This window comes from Triturus cristatus, chromosome 2_1 (assembly GCF_964204655.1).
Source record: "Triturus cristatus chromosome 2_1, aTriCri1.1, whole genome shotgun sequence".
Classification (NCBI taxonomy): domain Eukaryota; kingdom Metazoa; phylum Chordata; class Amphibia; order Caudata; family Salamandridae; genus Triturus; species Triturus cristatus.
In genome coordinates, this window is record NC_140581.1 from 684974633 (window position 1) to 684996433 (window position 21801).

Sequence of the window (21801 nt, forward strand, 5' to 3'; positions counted from 1 at the left end):
GCCACGTAAAGTGGCTTTACGTGGGCTTGGAAATATACCGTGGCACATTGCGCCACCGGAAAAAAAGTGACGTTTCGGCAGCACAAAAGTGCCATAAGTGGCCTCATAGATGAGGCCCTCTGTTTGTATACTTTATAGGGCTGATTGAAGCTAGTGTCTTTTACATCTCCTCTTTGTATTTTATTATTTTCTATCTTACGTTTCCTTTTTCCATTTATTATTTTCTAAGGGAATGAGATGTGTTATAATCTTCTATGCTTGTGTTGTATTCTCTGCACACTTCCATTATTACCTGCTCTGCTCAGCAGTGTGTGTTGTCATGGAATGTTGGTGAGTGACTGGAGGTTGCATGGCAGTAAGACAGAGTGGGGAGAGCAGAGCGGATGTTGATCCTGGTGGGGTAATTTACTATGGAACTTGTAACCGGTAACCTAAGCTATAACCTCATCAATAAACCTACAACTTGTTATTCTATTTAATTACAGCAGAACCCCATTGATTTAACTAGGGGAGAGGTTACTTCGATGTTTCACAGATCCCAGGTCCTCTCCAAAATAGACTATCCTAGCAGATGAGGACATAATATCGTAACGGACTTGCGGGGATTTCAGGGAGTCCCTTCAAAACAGAGCAGCCCACCAGGGAATACAAGGATGTTAACGAAACCACAATGACCACACTTCCACATCAAAGGAGAATCAGCACATGCAACTTCTTGCCTATTTGGCATAGGTAATTGCAGAGTAAAGACATCTTGGCCCAGATTTACAAAGAAATTATGCAATTGAGTGCAGCAAGTAAGATTTCTGTGCTTCTTTGTGTGAACAGGAAAGAGCAGAACGGTGCCATATTTACAACGATGTGGCGCTGTTCTTGTCTTTCCCTGAGCTGGCACACTTTAAGCTGCCATACGCCAATGTAGCTACCCTGGCGCCATAGTCCAAGAGTGTCTGCATTGTGGTAAGCATAGCTTTTTTGTAGGAAGGGGTACCTTTCGGTAAAAAAAAACATACTTTAAGGCAGTCTCTCTTTTTATGTGTGCTGTAGAATGCAACACACATGCAAAAAGTTAAAAATAAGGAGAAATTAAGATATTTCTCCCCTTAATGGCTCCCTCAGGGAGGTGCTGGATTTTGCCACACATCTGTGTCTCTAATTCTTTGTAGATAGCGGAAAAAAACTTGTAGATAGTGAATTGCGTCAAACCCCATACGTGGTTGCATGGAAACATCCATGCTCCATCCATGGAACATAGTCGTGGCTGGTATGACTAGCGGGTAGGGGTGTGGGGGATTGCGCGGAGAGGGGGTCGCACGGTGATCAGGGGGGTAAATTTAATAACATTTAAAAATATTAAAACTTTCCTTCGTCTCCGGACCCGCGTTGCGTCACCTGCTCTCTCTCTGCTCACAGGAAGCAGAAACAGGCAGCCTCCCTCTCCTCCCCTAAGCCAATCACAACGCTGCATTGGCGACATTGTGATTGGCTAGGACGCGGTCCGTACAGGAGTCTATGGGGAGGTTGTTTTCTCCATGCAGGCTGCATGCAGCCTGCATGGAGAAAACGGGAGAGTGCTCATGACTGGTTTGGTCGGCCATGGGGCAGACCAAACAGTCAGCGCCCATAACATTGGGCTAGCCATTCCTCCCCGAACCGCCCACCCGCCCACCCCCAACCAAACCCTTCTTCTGCTTTTTTCGCAGTGGGGTACAGTTTATGGTTAAGTCCATTGGTGGTCGCACGAAAACGGGATGGGGAAATCTGTTTGTGCATCGATCTGAGAAGTCTGAACAAAGAGATTTGGGTTGATGCCCATCCGTTTCCCAAAATTGGTGATTTGTTAGAGGAATTGAAAGATGCTCAATGGTTCTCTAAAATTGATTTGTCGTCTGCGTACCACCAAATCATGTTGGAGGATGAATCACGTCATTATACTGCTTTTAATTCTCCCTTTGGTTCTTTCCAATTTTGTAGGATGCCGTTTGGTCTTGCATCCGCCGCTTCGGTGTTCCAAAGGGTCATGCAGACAGTGTTAGGAAATGTGAAGGGCGTCGTCATCTTCCAAGATGATGTACTCATTTTCGCTAGACATTTAGAGGAGCATGATAAGATTCTGAGGACTGTACTTGGCATCTTTGAGGAAAAAGGTATTGTAGTAAAAAAAAATAAGTGTGAGTTCTGGAAGAGGGAGATAGAGTTTCTTGGACATCTTGTTTCTGCTGATGGTGTAAGTCCCCGACCTGGTTTGGTTAGGGCTGTGGTTGAATGTCCTTGCCCCAAAAATAAGGAGGAATTACGTTCATTTTTGGGTTTGTGTGAATTTTACTTACGCTTTATCCCTGATTATGCTAGCAAGATGAAAGTACTATCCAATATGCTGAGGAACAATGTCACATTTCTGTGGGATAGCAGTTGTCAGGAAACATTTGAGCTGGTCAAATCTGAAATGGTGAATACCAAAACTCTTAGAGCATACAATCCGGCAGTTCCTTGTACCATTACCGTCGACACTAGCAATTATGGTCTTGGGGCAGTGCTTACACAAATCGAGGGTGCGAATGAGGTTACCATTAGTTATGCTTCTAGAGTCTTGAGAGATCCTGAGTCGAACTATTCTGTGATAGAAAAGGAGCTTTTGGCATGTTATTGGGCATGTGAAAAATTCAGAACCTACATTTGGGGCAGGAAGTTTGTCATTCAAACTGATCACAAACCTCTGATATACATTCTGGGTGGAGAACGTCTCAAGTATGCTATGCCTCGTATTGCACGCTTAACCACCAAACTCCTGCAGTATGACTTTATGGTAAAGCATATTCCAGGGAAGCAGAATGTAAGGGCTGACATGTTGTCAAGACTTCCCGTTGGTGGAGAGGACACTACAGATGTGGAGGAAGATAAGGAAGATTGTTTCATTGCTGTTGTGGATGCTTTTGAAAACAAAGCATGCAGCGAGACTGAATGCAAGGAAGCACTGAGTCAAGATTCCAGTCTTGCTAGAGTCAAAGAATACATTGTGAAGGGTTGGCCTAGGGAGAAATCTGTGTCCCTGGATATCCAGCATTTTTGGAAAGTGGCAGAGGAGTTGTCCACTGAGAATGGTGTAGTCATGAGGGATGGAAGATGTGTTCCCACCATGAGTATCCGTTCTAAGTTGATTGATTGTGCACATGATGGTCATCTGGGGACGACCATGACAAAAAGGTGGGTCAGGCTACATTATTGGTGGCCCTCCATGGACAAGGAGATAGATGAGAGGATTAAGGCATGTTTTGTTTGTAGTGGCGCGGAAAAGGGGATGAAAGTTGCCACTCCTCCTCTTCAGCCTATTCCTTTCCCCACAAAGCCTTGGCTTAAGGTGGGTATCGATATGGTTGGCCCATTCAATTTTCTTCCTCACAACTTACGGTTTGCATTCATTCTTATGGATTTCCATAGTAAGTGGCCTGAAGTTAAGTTTTGCTCCTCCCCCACCAGCTGGTAATGCCATTCTTTTTCTCAAAGAGATTTTTATGAGGGAGGGATTCCCGGAGGCTCTTGTCTCGGACAATGGGGTACAGTTTGTCAATCAGGAAATGGGTGTGTTCTTGAACGAATCTGGAGTGAAGCATCTTAGAAGCTCTGTTGGTCACCCTCAAACAAATGGTTTGGTAGAAAGGATGAACTGAGTGGTGGTAGAATGTATCAAGTGGGCAAAGAGTCATAGTTATGATGTTGAAGGGGCGGTCAGGTCCATGCTGTGGTTTTACCGCACTACACCACACTCACTCACTAAGGTGGCGCCTTTCATATCTCTAAAAGGTAGAGTTCCCACTTCTACCCTTTATCCTGCTTGGCTGTTGAGGACTGTTTCTGAAAATGTGTCGTGTTGGGTTGATAATGATGCGCTGGAAACTCGTGTTAAATTTGCACAAAGAAAGATGTCTGATAGGTACAATCTAAAGAAATCTGCTAAGACAGTCAACGTGTCTCCTGGGGACATGGTTCGCATCAAAAGTACCAGCTTTGTTAAAAAAGGGGTAGGTCCTTCTGTGAACCAGTCAGTGTGGAGAAGGTTTGTGGGGGTGCTGTCATGGTGCGTGGTGGACATTGGTGGAACCTAGCTAAAGTTGTAAAAGTCCGATCTACAGTTGACAATTGCAATGGCACCAGTCGTGTTGTGCTTTCTGTAAGTTCTTCTAATCATCCAGCAGTTGTGTCTTCAGGAACTGTCTCTAAAAACAATGTGATGTGTCAAATACCAAGGAAGTCTATTCGTGCTAGACATCTGCCTTGGAAATTACGTTGATTTTGCAGTAGTGTTTCATTTTTCACAATATGCATTTTGTGCTGATGGTAATGCTTTAGATATTTTTCTTTATGTTTTATTTTTTCCGTTTTCTTTTGGGTTTCTCATGTTTGGTTTCTCTTCACAGTTTTGCATTTAATGTTGCTTGTGCTTCAAGAAAAAAAAAAGAGGTAATATGTTGTACTTACCTATGCTTGTTTAAGGTTCCATACAGAACCTTTATGTGTTGTCATGGTTCTCTGTGGAGTATGTTCCAAGTAGAGTCAGTTAGTCCCTCTATGCTGTCCTGAGAGGAGCGGTGGCTCGTTGTACCCACGAATAAACCCCTGTGAACTTACAACTGTGTCCTGTGGTCAAGAACATACCTTGGGATACAACAGTTTTTATTCCATTTTGTGTTTCTGCTTCTCGCAGTGCGAGAAAGCAGTGGGGCAACGCTTGTACGCCCACATGGAGGAGCCGCCCCTGATGGAACGTCCCCTTGATACAAAGTAATGCAAGACATCAAATTGCTCAGCTTTGCTTTGATTTTGGTTACAATTTAACACACATCACTATTTGTATTTGATTGTAAATTCCAACTGAACACTTTGTGTCAGTTTTTCCTTAAAATAGCAAGTCAAACCCAGCACAAACGGGCATATTAGCAAGAACCTCGTTAAAATTATCGCAGTTTTAGCGGCAGGAAACTCCCGCTAAAACGGCGATAATGGGCTTGCTAATATGCTCTAGAGAATTCCAAGAGAAGCCCATGTTCTGGTGTGAATTGTAACGCTGTGCTTGATAATATGCCCCCAAGTCTTTTAAAATCTGGTGCCTGCTGTCCAACAGAGACTGTCCATGTAACCTGTCCATCATCCTATCCTTTCCCCCAAGAGCAACAAAGTACAAGAATAACAAGCAAATCACCAGAGACAAGGTACAGTGAGACAATTCACTGAAGCTACCGACAACAATAGCCCCTCAAGAGTTCATTTCAGCTTTATTTGCCTCATAGATTAATTTCAGCAAACATTAGTTACAATTTTATATTGCTTCATTAACTCCTTTAAAGTGCTTAAAAATAAAATGCATATGGGGTAACAGCATCCAACACCAGACTGAGAAAATAAGCAAATCGTAATCGTGGTTATTGCCATTAAAGTATCCCTTACTTTGGTACGACTGCATAAAAGGCGATGCGAGGAAAACACAGCTCGGATTCCGTTTGAAAAACACCGAGCAATATCACAAGCCCATAACTAGTTGGTTGCGGAATTTCCAAGCCACTGGTACATAACTATAAATAGCAATGGCGTTGTCCTGCGCACAGTGCTGTGGCATTTCGAACCTGCATGGGGCCATTTTTTTTTTTATTAAACAGGGTAACTCGCCATTTTGCATATCGGTTTTAAATAATAGGCAAACATCAGAATATGTTTTATATCCGCAATGCTCTCGCCATCGCATTTACAGTTTCTACATTTTGAAAATGCATTCTTTTTAATGTAACAAGTTGTATGACTGTTTAGTGGCAAAACTTCCAGCCTGAATTTCACATGCAAGGAACAATTTGCAGAGATGCCATTTCCCAGATTTGGTTCCACGCCCGTATTGTCTTTCAGATCTAAATATTTTCTGAAGTCCGGTGCCAAGTCCAGTCCCTACTTCTAATAGTATGACCCTTGTGCTTGATTCCCGGTGCTTTACTGTAACCTCCTGCATACTTCCCTTCTGCTGGGAACTCGAGTAATATGATTGGTGCCTAATTCATTTCTTAGCCATCTTCGAGGCACACGCAGCAGAATACCTCTCAAATATGGATTTTTTACAGCTTTCTCAACATTAGGTTGCTCTATAATACGTCACCATAAGAGGTCATTATACCAAAGTTTAGCTCATAAACATGTTTTCCGACCAGCATAGATCAGCAGCCATGATAGCTCTTAGTGTGTGGCACGTGTAAGTATCTACAAAAATCTTAGGACCAGGTAATCACATTCTTGCTCTTGTCACATTTTCTAGTTGGCCCTAAACGTTCTTCTCAAGTTGTCATCACTTACCCAGGATCATTCTCTTCCCTCTTTGACTCATTTAGTACTGACCCTTATTAATAAATTAGCCCTCTAGTCGCCTAAGAATGACTAATTTCCAGGGAGTGGGAAGAAGCACATTGTCTGCAAACATCAATATTGGATAGGAACGCCATAGCATTTTATGGCAATCCGAATTTAGAGCTGATACAAAGGTTTAACATCATTCAAAACAAGACTAAAAAGGGTAGGGAGCAGTACACATCCTTGCCTGACCCCTACTGCCGCAGATATGGGCTCCGTCAAATGTACATGATTGTCATAATGGTTGTAAGTCACTAAACGAAGGTCAAGATTATCGACTTGCACTGTTATGCTATATTAATATTAATGTATATAGTTCCCCATCTGTTGGATCCGTGGTGTACTAGGTTTAATAACGTATATCCTCTGCATACCTCATTGTACTTACTTGGGTTCTGTTGCTTTCGAAGGTGGTGTGCGCTCTAGAACAGGAGGTGGGTGGGTGAAGTGGCAAAGCCAAGAGGCTGGCTGACGCACACAATCCGCGAGGGCTCTTGTTTTCTTGGAATAAGTCTGTATTTTTCTTCAATTACTTGTGTGGTGTCGTCCACCACTACTGGTCATAGATACTACAGTCGGATCACTGACATAATATCGATTACCAAAATATCGACTACTTAAAATATCGTTGCAAAATTATCGACTACAATATTATCGACTCACCATACTTATTAAAGAAAGTACAAAAATATCGAGTACACAATATCGTCTTAACAAAATATCGTATATCATTATATCGAATTTAAAAATATCGTTAACAAAATTATCGTCTACTCTTAAATGACTATGTAAATGACAAAATTATCGAAACCAGAAATATAGACAACCAAAATATAGAATATTTCACAATATCGACTATGTAAAAAACTATGAAGAAAATATACTTTAAGCACAACACATACATTAACATTGTAATACATAATAAAACACGTAAATAACATTAAAATTTTCGTTCAAACACATACATTTAAAAATAAACATTCCATAAACAATATAAATACATTTCACTACATAAATAATTTTATAATTATTATACATGCATTAAACCACATTTCAAAATATCTTTAAAGCATTTAATACTACAAATAAACAATGACTTACTACTAATAAGTACCAAATTAGCGTTTCCCTTACAAGGAAACAAACAGCCGGAAAAGAAAAAAACAATTAAGGTAGACCAATGACATGCTCACATTTCAAATTAAACCAATGAAATGAAGCAACTAATTAATTGCACACTATAAAAACACTACATTTCAAGATCTCTTTCACACTACAAACTGAAAAGAAGAAATAAGACGAAACTCTACTCAACTGTTTCCTGAAAGAAGAATTACAATCCTAAAGAAAACTTAACAACTACAGAAAGTAAGTTAAACTCTATTTATAAAGCAACTAATCTAGAATGCTACAGCTGAAACTATTTCTATAAATGAATGTACTACACTTCATTTAATTACATTCATTTCACCTCTCTAGATACCTTCTAAAAAGACAGAAATATTTTGGACATCCCCACAACTCTAATATTAATCAATGTAAGTATTGTTTTACTTTTTCCTACCCACCTACAACTATTAATTAAAAAAATAATTCTAAAAAATATTTATTCCTTATTTGTCTCCTCTACAGAAAACCACTGAACCATCCAAAACTACCTTCTACGCAATCACCTACTGCACCAAAGAAATAAGTAAGTATATAAACCTCAATCATTAAACAGCCTAAAATACGCAGCCAGAATGTTACTTTCCCCTTAAAACAGTAGCACATTCAAAAAAATGTATCCAACTATTAACACATTTCTTTCTATTATCAACAGAAAATCTATCTCCAAGATTAAACTGAAAGCTTGAAGTCAGCTAATTAACATCTTTCAACACATCAAATTATACTATGTAAGTATATTCACTAAAAAGTAAATATATTTAAAATATCTATAACATTGTTTATATTTACAACATATTTTTTCATCTCCCTTAGCATAATACAGAACAACATGACTGAAGGTGCTGAATTTATAACGTCTCAAAAAAATAAAATGTTGTTATGTTATATGGGTTATGTATATACACAAGAAAAACAAAGTGGTCTGAAAATGTTTTGGAAATGTAGCAAATACTACTCAAACAAATGCTATGGTAGAGCTATTACAAAAGAAACCACTGTTCTTTCTGTAAAAGAACATAATCACCCCCCCAATATTACAGAGATAGAAGTTAGAAATGCTCTTGAAAACATTAAAGAAGCAAGTACTAGCACTGATAAACCCACCACCCAAATACTCAAAGAACAATTAATAAAAATACCACACCATGCATCAGCACAATTACCCCCAATTGATAGTTTAAAAAGAACTATAGCTAGACAAAAAAAACTAACTACCAAAACTTTACCTAACCCTAAAACATTTGAAACAGTAATCATTCCCCCAGAATTAAGCATAACTCACAATAATGAACCATTTATTTTTTTTGACAACAAATCTCCTGAGAAAAGAATAATTATGTTTGCTACTGCAAACAATTTAGTGAAATTACAACAATGTGACACTTGGATGATGGATGGAACTTTTAAAGTTTGTCCAAAACCATTTTACCAGCTGTACACAGTGCATGGATTGTACCAACATTCTAACATTCCATTCATCTATGCCCTCTTACCAAATAAACAGCAAACAACATACATAGAAATATTAACCAAAATTAAAGAAGAAACCAATAATTATTTCCCACAAAAAATAATTATTGATTTCGAATTAGCCATGATCAATTCAATACTAAAAAATTATCCACACACAGCAATCCAAGGTTGCTATTATCATTTTAACCAGAGTCTATGGAGACATCTGCAAAAGTCCACCCTAAGTGTACAATATGCTACAGATAGTACTTTTGCCTACCAGGTTAAAAAACTAATAGCACTAGCATACGTACCTGTAACAGATGTAGCAGAACACTATAATATTCTAATTGAAAGTCCCTATTACAAAAAGAACGAAGACAAATTAAGCCAACTCCTAGACTACTTTGAGGACACCTGGGTGGGAAGATTACATCGATCAGGACATAGAAGACAACCAAAGTTCCACATTCCTTGGTGGAATGTATACCTGAGTACCTTAAATAAACAATCCAAAACAAACAATAGTGTTGAAGGATGGCATAATGCCTTCCAAGCAACTACAAGCAGAGGGAAACCTACCCTACAAAAACTCCTGGAATCTCTACAAAAAGAACAAAGCTACCAAGAATTACGGATGCAACAATCTGTTACTCAAATAGGTCCTAAATTAACTAAACAAACCAAACAAATGTTTGATCTACTGCAAAGTCAAGTAAACCTATACCCATCAACAAGTGGCCTAGACTACCTATCACTAATAGCCAAAAGCATTTTATAATTAACATACACACAGCTAATAAATGAAATAGGTCAATACAATAAACAATTGCAATCATATATTAATACTATATTTTCCAAAATAATATATAATTGTTAGATACATTTCATTTTCATATAGGAAATATATATGTACAATTAAATATTATTTCTGTAAATATAATATATATAACAATAAACTATAATAACATTTCCCACCCAAATTATAACAAAATATAACTTACCATTGATGTAGCCATACAAGATGAATTCCACCAAGTAAGACTCCTTCCATTTCTATGTCGATCCATAGTAATAATTAAAAATTTGCGCCACCAAAAATGAAAAAATCTACACATCCAATGTAAATCCATCCTCGACAAATCCCAAAACGTGAAACCCTCAAAAACCCGAAAAATAGGTCAAAATAGTAACAAACGCTCCTGGAAATCCCGGTGAAAAAAACAGTGTGATAACTTTATTAGTTTCATTAACTAAAACACACTGTAAAAAAAAAAAACAAATAAGGTCTCTCTTTCCATCATAATATCCAAACCCTCAAAAACCCGAAAAGAAGTGAAAAATCAAAAGAAACGCTCCATGAAATCCCGTAAAAAGTTAAAAAGTGTGTTAACAATATTACTTAAATCAAGTAACACACACTTTAAAAAAAAAAAACGCGTCTTGGTCTTCGAAAAAACATCGATCAACATTTACCTGAAAAACAGAACAAAACATACCCACCCACACAATCACACCCAAATACATTTAATAAATACAATTACATCATTTCAAAACAACACATATTTAATCACAATATTTACTTCGAAAACTACGTCACAACCAGTAAACAACCAGACGTAACTAAATCATTACTAACACGTCAAAAACACCCAAAACATTTTAAATTATCTATCAATACACTATAAACATCCTAACTACCCTAAACATAAGTATTTAATAACACTTAATACTTAAAACACCCCTTACCTTGCTCAACGCGACGCAGCTTCCAACCGCGAGCTTCCTCAGTCCAAAATGACCCAAAATAACATGAAGCGGTTACAAAATAATCCCATTCAAATGAAAATCCCTACTTAAATCAGTGTAAATAAATTAAAACATTATAATCATATATAAATATAACATAAATGTATCAAAATGTTTTGAAAATTATTTTATAATAAACAATACCTTTAAAAATTATATTCATAATAATTATAAATACATTATTATTATGATTATAATACAGTAATTTTTTTTCACAACTGTACAAACTATAATAAAATGTTTATATTATTTTAAATTTATTTTCAAAATGTACATGTTGAAAAACAATTGTTTTCATATAATTTTGAAATATAAAAATTAATAATATTAACATTTCCTACAATAATATTATTAATCATCATTAAAAATACATAGCATAAAAATATACTTTTTGTCATGTACTAATTATGTACAACAACAAAATAAAAATGCAACAATATTCTTCAGAAATTAAATATGCACTGATTTTTTTTATGTATATAGGCAACAAAAACATTATTATATGAATACTGTAAGAATATGTTTATTTGCAAACAATGTTAAAAAGTAATAAATGTTATGTATGTATTTTTGTAATTATCAATACTTCTGTTATAAAATGTGATAATATCAATACATTTTATTTTCCTTAAAACATTGCAAAAAGACACAAATGAATGCATATTTGCTGTATGTCTACTAATGTATACTCCATTCTGTAAATAAAAAAAAATAATCTGTCTACTTTGTTCAACAAAAATAAAGCTTATATAAAAATATAAAATGTGTCATTGGATTTCATAATTTATAACTCTTACATATATAAAGTAGCTAATTTAATTGTTTAAAAATGTAAATAATCACATTTTTTTCCAACCTTAAATCCCAAAACATACTTCAATAACACAATACATATACATTCAGCACACTAACCCTATACAAATTACTATTCCCATTTCACCTACATTAAAGTTAGGAAAACTGCTGGACACTAACCCTATATAATTTACTATTCCCACTCCAGTTAACATAAAGTCATGAAAGGTGCTGGACAGTAACCCTATATCATTTACTATTCCCACTCCAGTTAACATAAAGTCAAGAAAGGTGCTGGACAGTAACCCTATATAATTTACTATTCCCACTCCAGTTAACATAAAGTCAAGAAAGGTGCTGGACAGTAACCCTATATAATTTACTATTCCCACTCCAGTTAACATAAAGTCAAGGAAGGTGCTGGACAGTAACCCTATATAATTTACTATTCCCACTCCAGTTAACATAAAGTCAAGGAAGGTGCTGAACAGTAACCCTATATAATTTACTATTCCCACTCCAGTTAACATAAAGTCAAGGAAGGTGCTGGACAGTAACCCTATATAATGTACTATTCCCACTCCAGTTAACATAAAGTCAAGGAAGGTGCTGGACAGTAACCCTATATAATTTACTATTCCCACTCCAGTTAACATAAAGTCAAGGAAGGTGCTGGACAGTAACCCTATATAATTTACTATTCCCACTCTACTTAACATAAATTCAGGGAAAATGCTGGACAGTAACCCTATATAATTTACTATTCCCACTCCAGTTAACATAAATTCTGAGAAGGTGGTGGACAGTAACCCTATATAATTTACTATTCCCACTCCAATTAACATAAAGTCAGAGAAGATGCTGGACACTAACCCTATATAATTTACTATTCCCACTCCAGTTAACATAAACTCAGGAAAGGTGCTGGCCACTAACCCTATCTAATTTACTATTCCCACTCCAGTTAACATAAAGTCAAGGAAGGTGCTGGACAGTAAAGCTATATAATTTAGTATTCCCACTCCAGTTAACATAAAATCAAGGAAGGTGCTATATAGTAACCCTATATAATTTATTATTCCCACTCCAGTTAACATTAAGTCAGGAAAGGTGCTGGACAGTAACCCTATATAATTTACTATTCCAACTCCAGTTAACATAAACTCAAGAAAGGTGCTGGACAGTAACCCTATATAATTTACTATTCCCACTCCAGTTAACATAAAGTCAGGAAAGGTGCTGGACACTAACCCTAAATAATTTACTATTCCCACTCCAGTTAACATAAATTCAGAGAAGGTGCTGGACAGTAACCCTATCTAATTTACTATTCCCACTTCAGTTAACATAAACTCAGGGAAGGTGCTGGCCAGTAACCCTATCTAATTTACTATTCCCACTCCAGTTAACATAAAGTCAAGGAAGGTGCTGGACAGTAAAGCTATATAATTTACTATTCCCACTCCAGTTAACATAAAATCAAGGAAGGTACTATATAGTAACCCTATATAATTTAATATTCCCCTCCAGTTAACATTAAGTCAGGAAAGGTGCTGGACAGTAACCCTATATAATTTACTATTCCAACTCCAGTTAACATAAACTCAAGAAAGGTGCTGGACAGTAACCCTATATAATTTACTATTCCCACTCCAGTTAACATAAAGTCAGGAAAGGTGCTGGACACTAACCCTAAATAATTTACTATTCCCACTCCAGTTAACATAAATTCAGAGAAGGTGCTGGACAGTAACCCTATCTAATTTACTATTCCCACTCCAGTTAACATAAACTCAGGGAAGGTGCTGGACACTAACCCAATTTAATTTAATATTCCCACTCCAGAAAGATCAAACTGAGACAAGGTGCTGGTTATAACATCACTTAAAATATTAATAATCTACATTTATTAACTATGAGATATCATTTAAGAACTATTAAATTTAACAATACTATAGTTACAATACCCACCCCTATCCCATATTAACCCTAATTCAAAAAAATATATGTACAATATGTTTTCCATATAAATAGCAAATATACAATTATTTAATTCAATATTTTTTTTAAAATTTTAGATTTCACAATATTTACTAATAAATTGATTTGTTTTATGATCTATGTTTACACTATTATTTTTAAAAATTAATACCCACCCTTCTCCCCTAATATACCCACATCCCACCCATAAATACAACATAAATATTGAAATTATAATTTGCAATGTAAATTATATAATTAGATTTTGACATAAAATGTTCACAATTTTAAAATATTCCAAATTAAAAATTTATTTATTAATCTATAATTTTGTAATAATTATTAAAATACTATCCACACCCTTACACCCTAATAACCCAAATTCCCAACCATTAAACAAAAAATTAATTTCGTAATTATTTTGAAATTTTGTTTTAAACATTGTCAAAATTACATTCAAATTTTAACATTTATAATTCTTTAGTATTAATATTTATAACTTATTATCCAATTTTACAGTAATCTTTTTAATACACTCCCCGCCCTTATACACTAATAACACTACATCCCACTCATAAAACAAATTTAAAATTTCATTATAATTTCTAATTATATAATTTCGAATTTTTTTTGAAATTTTGAAATTTCGAAATCTTGAATATTAAATATTTTTACATTATTATCTGATTTTACAATAACATTTTTAAAACACTCCCCACCCTTATCCCCTAATAACCCAACATCCCGCTCCTAAAAAATATATATAATTTCTTTTTTATTTTCTAAATTATAAATATTTAATTTGGAAATTTCATTACAATTTACTATTCATAATTATTTATTATTTAATATTTTTAAATTATTATCTAATTTTACACTAATATTTTTAAAACACTCCCCACCCTTATCCCCTAATAACCCAACATCCCGCTCCTAAAAAATATATATAATTTCTTTTTTATTTTCTAAATTATAAATATTTAATTTACAAATTTCATTACAATTTACTATTCATAATTATTTATTCTTTAATATTTTTAAATTATTATCTGATTTTACACTAATATTTTTAAAACACTCCCCACCCTTATCCCCTAATAACCCAACATCCCGCTCCTAAAACATATCATACAATAAATTACTTAACACTAATAATTATATTTTAAACATTAATTAAGTATTTATACATATAATTAAACAATTTACTTATTCAATATACACTAAATACACATTTTAAACAATATATATATTATATTTCGATATTTCTAACAAAACTATTCAATCGATATTATCTTCAAACGATATTACTACATCGATATTTCATACTTCGATATTTTACTAAACACAAACAAAACGATATTACTTACCTCGATATTCTACACTTCGATATTCATGTTATCTCGATATTTTCACTTCGATATTCTTGTTGTTCGATATTATTTTTTCGATATTATGTCTATTTACCACTACAGTCACTGGAATTAAACATAAACTGAAGGCAGAGACTGGATCCAGAGGAAGTGGGAGTTCAAATTGTCGTAATAAAAGCTTGCTTGCTGAGCCACGTTTTCAGATGTTGTCTAAAAAGTGGAAAAGATGTTTCCAGTGCTTAGGTTGAGTCGGTGGTTTGAGGACCAGTACTTATATTTCCTGATCAAAAATTTACAAGAACAAGAGAGGGAAAACCACACAGAAAGATGGATAAAAAGGAAGAAGGGAAAAATGTCACAAATGGAGAAAGCAGGAATCTGCAAGAGTGAGATAAACGGGCAGGGAGTGTCTACTATTCAATTAAAGAGGCCTGAGGTGGGTTTTGGACAACGCACCCTTGCTATTCGGCCGCCGACATTCAATTGCACTGGCTGCGGTGCTCTGAGAAGAGCCCTGGGTTCATCAGCACTCTTTTTTTTTGCAAGTTGAATACTAGATCTTTCCATTTACAGATTGTCAGGGAGGGTATTTGTAGTATCTTCATATAAGGTTAACTGTTCTCCTGTATCTTGTAACTAGCTGCTCAGCCAGTGTGAGTGTTCCATGTGGAATGATGACGTGACTGGAATGTTGGTGTGGTGTGAGACAGTTGAGAGGATGGGCTGAGCAGCTAGCAGGCTGCTCCTGGTGGGGCTATTCTATGGACTTTACTATCTTAATAAATAACCTAAAGATATATACTGGCTACGTCTGCTGTGTCACATCATCCTATGGAACCAGGTCACTTCAATTGGCGACGAGTTTGACTAAAAAAAACGTGCGTGTAACCTAAAAAGTCTGGTATGTAACTAAACTGATGTGACTTTGTTATATTCTGATTATTTGTGTACTGTTATCTTAAATGTGTGCGTAGCCATGTTTGTGCATGCGCTATGTCATTATTTGTATATGGTTCTAAGTTCTGGAAGAGGGCTGGGGAGAGCATTCTAGTTGGTAGGCAGTTGTGTGTGGAGCTGCCTGCCATGAAGATGTTACTGTGCTGTTGTCATTAAATCTAACTTCATTTAATCTACATGTGTCTGAACTTAACATTGGCGACGAGTTGAACCTCCTTCAAGACAGCACGGGAGAAGGAGTGTTAAGAGGACCCAAAGAAGACATTTAAGAAGGAAAAGAAAATTTATAAGAAGAAGAAAAAAAGAGGAAAGAAGAAGAACGGTGAGCAAGGAAGTAGCGAGTGCTTACTGTGCGTTGCCCTGTGGTTCCGTGGGTGAAGATTGAAGGAGAGGAGTGTTTTGAAGAAATTAAAACAAGCGCGAGGAAGACGAAGCGGCAGGATTCTGATGTGCGCGCTGTGACAGCCTACGTAAGCGTGGTGAGTCATGCGGGCGTCAGAGCAAGCATAATAAACAAGCAGAACTACTTACGGAAGCGTGGTGAGTCATGCGGGCGTCATAGCAACTGGTGTAATCAAGTCGAACTACGCATTAGCGTGGAGTCACACGTTCGACGGGAAGAGTGCAGATTACTATGGCAACGTGTAAACAAAATTGACGGCGAGTCAAGCAGGATGTTGCGCGTGATGTTAAAGTAAAAAAAAAAAGGAAAATAACAGACACAGCGTTTTACAAGGAAAACACAAGGAGTGAAAAGGATGTGCATTGTTCTGGGTCAATAGAGCAGCACAAAGAGAAGAGTGGGTTGAGGATAACAACAAGAAGGTGTGGAAGCAGCAAAAGTCGTGTAGGATAAACGGGGGAAAGTAAATAAACATATAAAAAAAAATAATAAAGATGCAATTTGATCCTCCAGCAAAATTTTTACAAAACAAAGGAGACCCACCTTTGCCGTGGATCAGATGGAAAGAGGAATTTTTGACTTACATGAAAGCCATTGACGGGGAAAGAATGGGTGCGGAAAGGAAGAAAAGTATACTTTTACATTGTTTAGGCTCGGAGGGACAAGACGTGTTCAGGGCTTTACCACAGATTACACCTCAGGAAGGGAACGAGAACATAAATGCATATACAGAAGCATTATTAAGGATGGAAAAGAGATTTAAACCTACCACAAGTATTGCTCTCAACAGGTTTAAATTTTATACGAGAGTGCAAAAAGAAGAAGAGTCCTTCGATGATTTTCTGACAGGTTTAAGATCCCTATGCATGAAATGTAATTTTGGAACTATGGCAGATGAGATGATTAGAGACCAAATAATAGTACATGTAAAGAATAGGAAAATTCAAGAAAGTTTGTGGGTAATGGGTGACCCGAAACTTTCTGAGACTATAGCTACAGCCAAAGCTTTGGAACAGTCCGAGAAATGGATGAAAACAGTAAGACAATGCGAAGCAAAAAAAGAGAGCGTGGAAGAAGTGTGTGCGGTTAAAAACAAAGATGAACATAAGCAGGAGAATGTTCAACAGAAAGTAGTGGCGAACAGATTTTATGGAAATAGTGTGAACAGACAAGGAGATAATTTTGGAGGTCAACATGTATGTTATAAGTGTGGTAGCAGATCGCACATGGCTAATTTTTATGGATGTCCTGCCAGAAACAAAGAATGCAGAAAGTGTGGAAGAATGGGACATTTCAGCAACGTGTGTAGAGACTACAGGAAACCTGTTTCATTTCCACGCGGGTCAATATCTACTGTGTCAGAAAACAGAGATGTCCAGGGTGTAATGAGTCATGAAGAAAACTGTGAATATGAAAGAGGTTTTGTAGTATCAATCATTAACGGAGGCAAAATTTTAATTGATCCTCCCAAATGCAAAGTAATAATTCTTGGAGAAGAATTACATCTCATGGCTGACTCTGGCTCACCTTGGACAATCATAACAAAACAATATTGGTTAGAGAAGCTGAGTACAGTGTGTGAAGGGAAAGTGTAACATAGTAGTGACATTATTGCAGAAAGTTTTGATGGAACAAGAATTGACATGGAAGGTTACTTTAACGTTACTGTAACTTTCAAAAACAGATGTGTAGACATCAAGTTGTACATTGCTGTAAAAGGAGTGAATGTGTTGGGTTGGCGCGATCAATGGAAGTTAGGTGTAATACTAAACCCACGTGCAAAAGAAGCTGTCACTTTAGATGAAAATTGGTCAACTGGGAGAATAGCGGTGATAGAGAATGAAGACAAAATTACAAGGTTAATGGAAAAATATAAAGGTGTGTTCAGTGATAAGTTAGGTAGACTTAGGAACTTTGAACACAAAATAATTTTGAAGGAGAATGCTCGACCTGTAAAACAGAAACTCAGAGGTGTACCCATAAATGTAAGGGAGGAATTAAGGAATGTGTTGAAAGATCTTACCAGTGAAGGGGTGATTGAGGAGATTGAGTCATCGGAATGGGTTTCACCCATTGTTTTAGTACGGAAGACGGATAAAAACTTGAGAGTATGCATTGATTTTAGAGCTTTGAATGAAAACATAGTCATAGATTGTCACCCTCTACCCAACATTAATGAAGTTGTATCTATGTTAGAAGGGGCAAATGTTTTCTCGACATTGGATTTAAGATCTGCTTATCACCAGATCTGTTTATCTGACGACTCTAAGAATTATACAGCCTTTATTACACCTCAAGGTTTGTTTAGGTACACTAGAATGCCGTTTGGTTTGGCTTCGGCTGCCTCTGTGTTCCAAAGAGTCATGTTTCATATTTTTAGAGACATTGATCAATTTGTAAAATGTTTTCAGGACGATATACTTATATTTTCAAAGAATGAGAATGAACATGAACAGCATTTAATTGAAGTGTTTGAACGTTTAGGAAAACATGGTCTTACCTTGAAGGGACATAAATGCAAACTGTTTAAGAAGTCAGTAGAATACTTAGGGCACACCTTATCAGGTGATGGGGTTGTTCCTAAAAAAACAAATGTAGAAGCAATTTTGAATGCCCCTGCTCCAGTAAACAAAGAGCAATTACTCAGTTTTGCAGGCATGTGCGAATACTACAGCAAGTTTGTAGAAAACTTTGCATGTAAAATGGAACCTCTTAGGCAATTGTTAAGGAAGAATGCAAATTATGATTGGTCAAACAGTCAGGAGAAGGCTTTTAAGGCTATCAAGGAAGAGATTGTTAATGCACCAACTTTGAAACCTTTTTGTTTAAAGAAAGAATGTATTATTACTGTTGACGCCAGTTTGTATGGCATTGGGGGAGTTCTTTCACAAAAGAGTGGTAAGGAGGAATGGAATGTGGCATTTGCTTCGAGGACATTGAATGAGTCAGAAAGGAAATATGCGGTTATTGAAAGAGAGCTTCTTGCTTGTGTGTGGGCTATAGAGCATTACAAGCTTTATGTGTGGGGCAGCAAATTTACATTGAGGACTGACCATAAACCTTTGGTCAACATTTTGCCTCCTGGTGGTGGGTGGAATTCCACTGCTAGAATAGCTAGATTGTCATCGAGGCTTCAGGAATATAATTTTCAGACTGAGTATGTCCCAGGCAAGAAAAATGTTACTGCCGATTGTTTGTCAAGGTTACCATGTGCAGACAATTTAGTGTGTGTTGTTAGGGAATCTGACTTTGTTCTTTGTGTCAGTGATATTATGCCTTCACAGTTCGATGAAATTACTGAGTCTGTGTGGAATGAAGCGGTCAGCAATGATCAGGATTTGCTTAAAGTCAAAAAATTTGTTGTGGAAGGTTGGCCGAGGAAACAGCAGATCAGTTCTGAATTATTGCCATACTTTAAAGTGTCTGAAGAATTGGAGTTGGAAGGGGAGATCTTATTCAAGAGTAACAAATGTATACCTCCTAGAGGTGTACAGAATTTGATTCTGAAAATTGCCCATAAGACACATCCAGGGATATCTTCCATGAAACGGCTTGTGAGGAATTTGTTTTGGTGGCCTGGCATGGACAGGTTGATTGATCGTATGGTTAGGGAATGTGAATTTTGTGTATCCAGTGATAGAATGTTGAGTGTGCATATTCCTCTACTAAGGATGGTGGAATGGCCTAAAGAACCGTGGAAGAAATTAGCTTTTGACATTTCGGGCCCATTTAATATCTTGCCGGAAGCGTTCAGATTCGCTTTGGTATTAGTTGATTACCATTCTAAATGGCCCGAAGTGAAGTTTGTTTCTAAGGTTACAACCAGTACTGTAATAAGTTTTCTAAGAGAAATTTTTGCACGTGAAGGATGTCCTTCTTGTATTGTCACTGACAATGGGGTACAATTAATTTCGTCAGAGATGAAGTCTTTTGTAAATGAGTGTGGCATCAAACATGTTTTTACATCTGTCTATGGGCCACATGATAATGGGCAGGTTGAGCGTTTCAACCGAGTGTTGAAGAATTTTGTTTCTGAAGCTGTCAAAAGTGGGGGAAATTGGTTGCATTTGGTAAGAGAAAAGCTCTGGATGTATCGTATCACACCTCATTCTACTACTGAGGTCAGTCCTTTCAAGTTGTTGAAAGGAAGGGAGCCTGCTTCTAAAATTTGCCCTTGGTGGTTTAGGAGTAAATGCAAACAAGATGTTTTGGAAAATAAATGTATTGATAGTACTGCTGTCAAAGTTTATAGTAAGCAAAACAGAACTCAATCATGGTTTAATAAGAGGTGGAAGACCAGGATTCATAACTTCAAGGTTGGTGATTGGGTCAGAATTTTGCAGCCAGGTTTTATTAGCAAAGGCTCAAGCAAGTTTCGCCCTGCCATGCAAATTGAAAGAGTTTATAGAAATTCTGTAGTTACTCAGGATGGCAAACTGTGGAATGTTAGAAGAGTTGCAAAGTGTTTCCAGCCCATGCATGCTAAGCATCCTTCTGTTACAAATGGAGACTTAAGCTTGTCTAATACAAAAAATGTGTCAGCACCTAATGAAACAAGCAGGAGTGACTAATTATCTTTCAATTCTAGGAAGTCTACCCGCCTTAGGCAATTTCCTAAAAAATTGGATGATTATGTGTAACACTGTTGTTTGTTTTTTTTATTTGTTTTTTTTCTGGTTGAGGGGGATGTGTTATATTCTGATTATTTGTGTACTGTTATCTTAAATGTGTGCGTAGCAATGTTTGTGCATGCGCTATGTCATTATTTGTATATGGTTCTAAGTTCTGGAAGAGGGCTGGGGAGAGCATTCTAGTTGGTAGGCAGTTGTGTGTGGAGCTGCCTGCCATGAAGATGTTACTGTGCTGTTGTCATTAAATCTAACTTCATTTAATCTACATGTGTCTGAACTTAACAGACTTGAAGAAATTTTACTTAAAGGAAAGAAAATCCTCATTTGGCGATTCTATCTGGCAAGGTGAGCCCCACCAGTGACCACAACACCGGTCGCCCAGACCTCTGTGTGCCAGGTGGAGTGAGGAGTGGAGCTGCATGTTGTTCCTGAATGCAGCACTGTGTCTATTTCAAGGTGTTGTGTCCCAGAGCCTTTTTGTGGATGTCTCCGCGACCAAGTTTGTTGTCTTTTGAAGGCTGCTGGCCCCCTGTGACAGTCGTGTAGCAGTGGTACCGGCAATCTCTTTGTGTTGGACTGTTGAGGGCCACTTGAGGATCGTGAAGTGAGTGTTTGGGGAGCTGTCACCGGAAGAGGTGTTTCTGGTGAGAAGTGCTACTAACCCCAGATCCCTGTGTGGTACTGTGAATCCTGCTTACACCTTGGAGAAGAAATTATTCCACAACAAATGTCTGCAGTACCACAATAATGTTTACTGTGCCACAACCAATGATTTTGTGCAACTTGAACCAAGGATTTGAGTGACTGACTGTGTTTATGCTTCAGTGCGGAGTGAAGTAACTCTATTTGG